The sequence below is a fragment of the Sinohyriopsis cumingii genome, chromosome 13 (assembly GCF_028554795.1).
Source record: "Sinohyriopsis cumingii isolate HCF-2022 chromosome 13, ASM2855479v2, whole genome shotgun sequence".
NCBI lineage: Eukaryota > Metazoa > Mollusca > Bivalvia > Unionida > Unionidae > Sinohyriopsis > Sinohyriopsis cumingii.
In genome coordinates, this window is record NC_142973.1 from 48,109,846 (window position 1) to 48,119,336 (window position 9,491).

The 9,491-nt window shown below is 34.2% G+C and overlaps 1 long non-coding RNA gene across 1 annotated transcript; it reads left to right on the forward strand.

Annotated features, from left to right (window-relative positions):
• The first annotated feature begins 5,022 nt into the window (after positions 1-5,022).
• Positions 5,023-8,181, forward strand: LOC149785502 (uncharacterized). The gene is made up of 2 exons (XR_016413509.1): positions 5,023-6,665; positions 7,515-8,181. It is a non-coding gene; the product is annotated as an uncharacterized LOC149785502 (long non-coding RNA).
• Positions 8,182-9,491: the final 1,310 nt, after the last annotated feature.

The following is a 9,491-nucleotide window of genomic DNA, read 5'->3' on the forward strand; positions in this document are numbered from 1 at the left end:
GTAGACAGGCTTTTTGTGACAGTTTAGAATGGCTTACTAGATAGGCCATTTTTGACAGTTTAAAATTGTTTTGTAGATGGTCTTTTTTATGGCATTTTAAAACGGCTTAATACATAGGCTTTTTGTGACATTTTGAAATGGGTTACTAGACCGGTTACTTTTTAATATTTTAAAATGGCTAAATAGACAGGCTATTTTGTGACAGTTTAAAATAGCTTAGTACACAGACTATTTTGTGACAGATTAAAATGGTTTTGTAGATGGGCTATTTTCTTGCAGTTTAAAATGGCTTAGTACACAGGCTATTTTGTGACAGTTTAAAATTTCTTATTAGACAGACTATTTTGCAACAGTTTAAAATGGCTTATTAGACAGTTTATTTTTTGACAGTTTAAAATGGCTTAGTAGACAGACTATTTTGTAACAGTTTAACTTGATTAGTCGACAGGCTAAATTGTAACAGTTTAAAATGGCTTAGTATATAGGCTTTTTGTGACAGTTTAGAATGGCTTATTAAACATGCCATTTTGGACAGTTTAAAATGGGTTTGTAGATGGGCTTTTTTATGGCAGTTTAAAACTGCTTAGTACAGAGGCTTTTTATGACAGTTTAAAATGGCTAAGTAGACAGGCTATTTTGTGACAATTTAAAATGGCTTATTAGACAGACTATTTTGTAACAGCTTAAAATGGCTTAGTAGACAGGCTATTTTGTGACAGTTTAAAATGGCTTTTTAAACAGACTCTTTTGTACAGATTAAAATGGCTCACTAGACAGGTTATTTTTGACAGCCTAAATTGGCATAGTACACAGACTATTTTGTAACAGTTTAAACTGGATTAGTAGACAGGTTATACTGTAACAGTTTAAAATGGCTTAGAAGACAGGCTTTTTGTGACAGTTTAGAATGGCTTAGTAGACAGTCTATGTTGTGACAGTTTAAAATGGTTTTGTAGATGGGCTATTTTATGACAGTTTAAAATGGCTTATTAGACATGTTATTTTTTAACAGTTTAAAATAGCTTAGTACACAGACTATTTTGTGACCGTTTGAAATGGTTTTGTAGATGGGATATTTTATGACAGTTTAAAATGGCTTAGTAGACAGGGTTTTTGTGACAGTTTAAAATCTCTTACTGGACCGGTAATTTTTTAAGTTTTAAATGGCTAAAAAGACAGGCTATTTTATGACAGTTTAAAATACCTTAGTACACAGACTGGGCTATTTTATGGAAGTTTAAAATGGTTTTTTAGATGGACTATTTATGACAGTTTAAAATAGCTTAGTAGACAGACTATTTTGTGACAGTTTAAAATGGCTTATTAGACAGATTATTTTTTAACAGTTGAAATGGCTAAATAGACAGGCTATTTTATGACAGTTTCAAAAGCTTAGCAGAAAGACTATTTTGTGACAGTTTCAAATGGATTAGTAGACAGGCTATTTTGTGAAAGTTTAAAATGGTTTTTTAGATGGACTATTTTAAGACAGTTTAAAATGGCTTATCAGACAGGTTATTTTCTGACAGTTTAAAATAGCTTAGCAGAGAGACTATCTTGTGACAGTTTAAAATGGCTTAGTAGAGAGTATTTTGTGACAGTTTAAAATGGCTAAATAGACAGGCTATTTTGTGACAATTTAAAATGGCTTATTAGACAGGTTATTTTTTAATAGTTTAAAATGGCTAAATAGACAGGCTATTTTATGACAGTTTCAAAAGCTTAGCAGAAAGACTATTTTGTGACAGTTTCAAATGGATTAGTAGACAGGCTATTTTGTGAAAGTTTAAAATGGTTTTTTTGATGGACTATTTTAAGACAGTTTAAAATGGCTTATCGGACAGGTTATTTTATGCCAGTTTAAAATGGCTTAGTAGAGAGTATTTTGTGACAGTTTAAAATGGCTAAATAGACAGGCTATTTTGTGACAATTTAAAATGGCTTACTAGACAGGTTATTTTTTAATAGTTTAAAATGGCTACATAGACTGGCTATTTTATGACAGTTTAAAATGGCTTATTAGACAGACTATTTTGTAACTGTTTAAAATGGCTCAGTAGACAGACTATTTTGTAACAGTTAAAATGGCTTAGTAGAGAGGCTATTTTGAGACAGTTTAAAATGGTTTTGTAGATGGGCTATTGTATGATAGTTTACAATGGCTTATTAGACAGATTATTTTGTGACAGTTTAAAATGGTTTTGCAGATGGGCTATTTTATGACAGTTTAAAATAGCTTAGTAGACAGACTATTTTGTGACAGTTTAAAATGGCTTAGTAGACCGGGTATTTTGTGACTGTTTTAAATGGCTTAGTAGACAGGCTATATTGTAATGGTTTAAAATGGCTTAGTGACAGTTTAAAATGGTTTATTAGACAGGCTATTTTGTGACAGTTTAAAATGGTTTTGTAGATGGGCTATTTTATAACAGTTTAAAATGGCTTAGTAGACAGGGTTTTGTGACGGTTTAAAATGGCTTATAAGACAGGTTATTTTTTTAACAGTTTAAAATAACTAAATAGACAAGCTATTTCATGACAGTTTGAAATAGCTTAGTAGACATACTATTTTGTAATAGTTTAAAATGACTTAGTAGACAGGTCATTTTTTAACATTTTAAAATAGCTAAACAGAAAGGCTTTTTGTGACAGTTTAGAATGGCTTATTAGACAGGCTATTTTGTGACAGTTTAAAATAGTTTTGTAGATGGGCTTTTTTATGACAGTTTAAAATGGCTTAGTAGACAGGCTTTTTGTGACAGTTTAAAATGGCTTATTAGACAGGCTATTTTTTAACAGTTTAAAATGGCTAAATAGACAGGCTATTTTATGAGTTTAAAAGAGCTTAGTAGACTGGCTATTTTGTGACAGTTTAAAATGGCTTAGTAGATGGGCTATTGTTTGAGAGTTTAAAATGGCTTATTAGACAGGCTATTTTGTGACAGTTTAAAATGGTTTTGTAGATGGGCTTTTTTATGACAGTTTAAAATGGCTTAGTAGACAGGCTTTTTGTGACAGTTTAAAATGACTTATTAGACAGGCTGTTTTTTAACAGTTTAAAATGGCTAAATAGACGGCTATTTTATGAGTTTAAAATGGCTTAGCAGAAAGGAAATTTTATGACAGTTCAAAATGGCTTAGTAGACAGACTGAGTAGACAATGCTTCAAGTCTTCATATCCATCCTCTCATTAAGTAACATAACTGTTTATAAACAATTATGTGAGTAACATATATCTGCCTAGATGGCCTACTATATCATACCATCAGAAGTGTATAAATTAGCTGCTTGGACCCATAATAAATGAGGTAAATGAAATGCATGCGCAATATAAACTAGAAAGATATCATCATAAAGGCATCATTCTGACAAAAACATTTTCTTAGGCAGAATTTGATAAATATCTGCCATTCAAATTTGTATGGTGTAGTAATACATTCATGCTGATTATCATGAGTATCAACCTCCACAGAGATTATCAATGTGCATTTTTATGAAAAATTAATTTTTTTATTATTTATAAACGTTTCTAAATTTAATTTTGTTTAATTTTTTTAATTTGACAGCTCTATATTTAAATCTGTATAAATAAAATGCAGAATTTCATGTGTCTTAATAAGAAACTTCGGAATCTAATTATTTTACCTAATTAGTCCCTACATTTGTATACATGCCAGGATAGAACAGTCTATTTTGTCCAAATCCAAACAAATCAAATGTTAATCTAAAGTATATTCAAAGATGAACTCATGGTGAACTTCTTGTCATATCTTATCTGAAATTGTTTTGCGAGACTTTACTTTAAGCAAAACAACATACAGTCATATATTTCATTTCTGGGCGAACATCACTGCCTGTGAACTCACTGTGCCCTTTTGCCAAAATATACACAGATAACTACACCATAATACTCATAGTCTTAAAATTAACAATTCCCTATAAATCGTTAGCTAGAATGCCTAAATCTAAGCCAAGTTTCACCACCAAAATGAGAGGGAAAAACTAAACTGGGACTACATTCATGGGTACTGATGTGGAAATAATTGTAAGAAGATATCTGGATGAAACTTTGCCTAAGTATATATCATGACAAGTTTAAGAACCCTTCAACCGACGGTAGCAACACAGAAATAAAGGTTAGTGTATAAAATGTCCACCGATGTGTGCAGACAAGATTTTTTGCAGGTTTCAATGAATAGGCGGGATCGTCCCCTAAAATGCCAGTCAATATCATCACGGGTGTGGGCTGATTTATTGGCCCCTTGCCAACACAAGTGCACTTCTCATAAACTGAACATAATTTTAGTCTCCTGAAGTTCTATCCTAATAAACCTATCAAACATTTCTTTGAATAGCGATGTCTCTTCAGGTTCGCATTTTCTGAGAGTAAGTACTCATCGTACTCTTGAACAATGTCGTCTTCGTTTTCATCAAAATCGACTAGCATATTTTTTTTAGATCGTGTTATATACAGTATTATGCCAGATATAATTGTCTACACCACAGACGTCTACTTGGAGGAACCTAAAACTGACGCAATCGTGACTTTGTTCCAGAATCCTCGTGCGAATTTTCAGCAAGCGAATTCTAACTGTGCACAAGCCCAAATCAATTACAAAACACTTTTTGTTGACTGAAGAGCAGCGGAAATTATTAAATAAGCTTGGTGAAATTAATATTTGCGACAACAATGACCTGCTGATGCGTCACTGCGTGTCCTGCCTAAAAAGAAAACCATGGAATCAAACAAGTAAACCTTTAAATTTCTTGTATATTATGGACGCAATTCTGAGATTAATGCAAAACAAACAAATAATTTGAGAGGTGAGCTGAGTCTACTTAGCAGCATAAGTGTTCTGTTGGTATTAGCAGCTGTTTGCAAAAATATCTGGCTTCGAAACTGAAGCACGTTTTATTAGCATGCCAATCCGTGCATTTGGCAACAATATAGACATAAAAAATGCTTCTGAATCATTGGGAAACGACACTAGTAATTTTTCGTGAAAGATCTGGTTAGACTATGCTATGTTTCATGATGTGTTATTAGCACTGCAAAGAACAATCCCCTTCACGGCGAGTCATTTTTGGAGCTGCCAGCTGGTATCAAAAACGGCCAACGTTGCGTCAACGTAACAAAAAACAATCAAAGTGTTATGTGAGCGGTGTTGTCTGCATTGTATCCTGGAGTCAATTATCACATTCGAGTACCAATATCATCTGGATTATATGGGGACATATTTTCCTTGCTCAAATACATGACGTGCCAAAGTTTTAAAAACTGCATATGATCTACACTGTTATGGGCGTGGACGATGGCAAAATCTATACTCCGTGATTGTCAGTCATTGATGAAGAAAGATGTGACGAACTGATTTTTATTTATAATGGAACCCCTGAAGGTCACTATCGCTGGATAAAAATTTAATTAAAAACATGATGGCGGGCTTATAAAAATGCAATGCATCAAACATACAGGCAAGATGTTTTAATGCAAAGGTGTCTTCATGGCTTCTTTCGAGAGGATCAACTACTTAAGCATGGCAAACATGCTATTAATGTCGTAAAACCTGAAAAAAGTAGCATCCTATCTTATGTAAACATGCGCTATAAAACAAGAGTACATTATATTATTTACGTCGCCTTTAAAGAGCAAACGGTTCCAATTATTGGACCCAACAATAATCTAGATTCTTCTTTCACCAGAGAGCACCAAGAGCATGTCGCTTGCGTCTACTCATACGAACTAGTCTGCGTCAATGATGCTCTAGGCAAGTCAATACAATTGTATCGCGGCGCTACCTGCGAAGAAATTTCATAAAATGTTTGCTTGACGAAGTAAATTATGTTATCTTTATTGTCACGCAAGGAAGGATGTTATTCACAGCAGACGACTGAAATTATTTCAATAATGAGGGATCTGTGAGAAGCCACTTGCTTACAATAGATCCGCGATCGTCATTATGTTACTGGAAAATATCGTAGTACAGCTCATGATAAATATAATATTCATCTGAAAACTTTAGATTTGTATCTGGTGGTTCTGTATACCTTTGCGTGGATACGACTCACAGCTGATTGTCAAGCATTTTAAAACCTTTGACGAAGAAATCATTTTCGTGCCAAGCAACATGGAATGGTAAACACCATTCTGACCTGGCCAACTACGTTTCATAGTCAGCATCCAGTTTTTGAACGCATCGTTAGAAGAATTAGTCTAGAACCAAAAAGAATCTTTAAGCATAGTGCAGAATATTCTGGAGACAACACTGACTTGGTCAGAAGCAAAGGAACCGACAAAAGTGATTGCATGTCATCGTTAGAAAGGCTTGATAAGACCAGTCTAACAAGTCATTATTTTATAGCTATCTTAATGACGCAGATGTTTCTCATGCTAACTAGAACCATGCCAAATCTGGAACAAATTTGGCATCACGTTTATTGGTGAGTATCAAGACACATTCTAGACATCTGCATGCCATATTACAAGTTGGACCCGGCCTGGTATTACTCAGGTCGCGGTTTGTCACTTGATGCTGCGCTTAAAACACTGTAAGGTTTGAACTGACGATTGAAATTGACATAATTAACTCTGCCGAGAAGGATATCCGAGACAGAATCGCCAACAATAAGGATCTGCCAGATTATGACCCAACGCAGGAATCAAGGTATGTAATTGACATTTATAACAAAAATAGTTACGCTTGGGCGATGTCACAAGAGTTTGCTCTTAGTAATTCTCCTAGATGTAACCAAAAACAATTTACAGAAGATATTCTGCAGAGAAATGATGACACTGGCTGCATTTTAAAACTTGACCTCGAGCATCCTACTGGAATTGATGGTGTGCTTAATGATTATCCGCTTGTACCAGAAAACATGGCAATTCATGATGCCATATTAAGTCCTCATACTCAGACTTGATCTTGGCAATTTCGATTTTCAACAGCTGATTCTAAATCTGCAGGACAAAACTGGTATATGATTCATTAAACAAAAAACAAAAAACAAACTCGAATAGAGATTGAATCTACGTCTGTGTGTGTGTGTGTAGAAAACTACCTCTTGGTCCTAAAGTTGTCAATGTGCACGAGTTCTGATTTGATGCTATCCAGTCACACTCATAGTCCAAATTTATATTACTGCTTGCTTCGTTGCATGGATGTATGAATAAGGTTTAATCGCACATCAGTACAATACTGGCTAGACAGTGCCAATACAGTTTACAAATTTTAAAGATAAAGAGCTGGAAATAAATTGTGATAGATATACCGTTAAAATAAATGTAAATATGTATTATTGCAAGAAAAATATAGTTAATTACATTATAATTCTTTAGCAGATATATACAGTAAAAGACAAAGATTATAGACTAAACAATCTATAAAAAATACGGTAACAAGTTTTATTTTTTTAAATACTACATTCGTCACACAGTGCAATTTTTCCTTGATACATTACATATCGTCATTAAGTTTCTAATTGAGCTCACATAAAAATGTTTCTGTCTCACACAGGCGGAAATCGATACACTTGACAATAATCTGTTCCACTGTCACGGGATGCAACCGTAGCTGATGTTCACCCTTCTGGAGGAATAAAACGTGAATGGCACTATACCACCCCGGAGTAAGTCTGGAACAGTGCGATAGCATCAAGGTTTACATACGCCTTAAGAAGCAAATGACAATATCCAGTGTGGTAGTAATCGCCTCGTTTTTTTATTCTTAAGTCTGTCTGTCTGTCTATCTATCTATCTATCTATCTTAATTAATTAATTAATTAAATTCCTATTGGCCTCGTTGAACAAGAAGCTAAATACAACCATTCCCACTAGTCTACTGAATGTAAAATACGACGGTATTTGACTAAATTTGATTAGAACATAAAATCCTCTTAGCAAATCTGAAGACAACTATTTTGCGAGAACCATTCCAAAATCACTAACTTTTAAAGTGTCGACAGTCATCTAGTGATATTAATGCAGGCAGAAGTTCAAAAATCATTGAAACTTAGTTCACTGGAGTTTCATTTGATGTGACTTTGATTATTTGATTATACTTTTAGACAATGTTTCTTTACAAAAAAGTATATAATCATTTCATTTAATAACCTAACCGAGTTCTGACGAATCTAGAGAAAGCAACTGTTCAAGCGCAGTTAAATAAACATTGTGCCATTGGATGAAGACTTACTGAAATGTAACTCTCTCTCTCTCTCTCTCTCTCTCTCTCTCTCTCTCTCTCTGTGTGTGGATCACATTCTAATTCAAAGTTATTTTGCTTCTTTTTCTGAAAAAATGGGTCAAGTTCAAAATCTATTAATTACTAGTAGAGCTAATGTCATTTTAAAGTTTTTCTAGTCCTAGAAACGGTCACCATATTTGAAACCAGCATATTATGTACAAATTTGAAAAGCATTTGTACCAATGTACTTTTTGTCACATTCTGTTCAAGAGTTTTAAGAAGTCATTTATAAGCTTATATTTTTAGAACACGCAGCCACTGTTGGCAGAGATTCAGCATCATTTGTAAGATTCTGAAAGGCCTCTATACCAGGGTCCTTTCTGTCACATTCGGTCAAAAACTGTCAACATATCTGACAGCAGATCAGGATGATGTCTGCCAAATTTTGGCCATATTCTGAGTTTCTTTTTAGACAAGTGGTTCAAAGGATTGTCTAAATTTAATAATGGCGGTCGAAAGCAATATCGAGTACGAATCAACGCCATCTGTACTAATGTTAGTGATCTTGATGTCAGTATGCTTGGTGTGAAATTGGATCAAATTTTGTCGAATGTGTTTTTAAGGAAGAAACTAAAAATAGCACATTTCTGATGGCTTGCCGATGCTCGATGGATGCTGGGGCACACCATAAACACAGCTGACCTTACGGTCTGGTGAATTAAAACCTAAGAATCAGGCTTATGTTAGAATAACCGAATTCATAAAAACAATCGGAAAGACAGAAAGGAATAAGCAAATTCGCTGTCTCTATAAAGCCGATTTTTGCCAAGGCTTGAAATAATAAAATCATCAGAATACTTATGATACAAGCCTATGTGCCAAGTTTGATCCTATTAAAAATATGACTTCTAGAATGGCAACAAGCTCAGCCAAAGTGATGTATGATTTCACAAGTCTCGCTTGTAATAAAACCCATGAAACATCTTGAAAATATTAGCAAGTTTTTAAAAAATATAATTTAGTCAAAATATGGTAAAAAAATACCTTCTATCATGAGGTCAGAATCTCGGTCAATCGGTCCATATACTTATCCCTATCTCTCTACAGCGACAAGGAAGCAATTATTAGCTATATCATTTCCAGGAAATAGCTAATGCCTTTTCCAAGAACACACCGAGGCAGCTGACTCCGGATGGCTAGGCGGGTATTTAGCTTGCGACTCTTGTATTACGAGTACGACGGCCTACCATCTGAGTTATCGCGGCTCCCTCATAAGCAAGCATCTAAAGGTGACGAAAGTTATGGCTG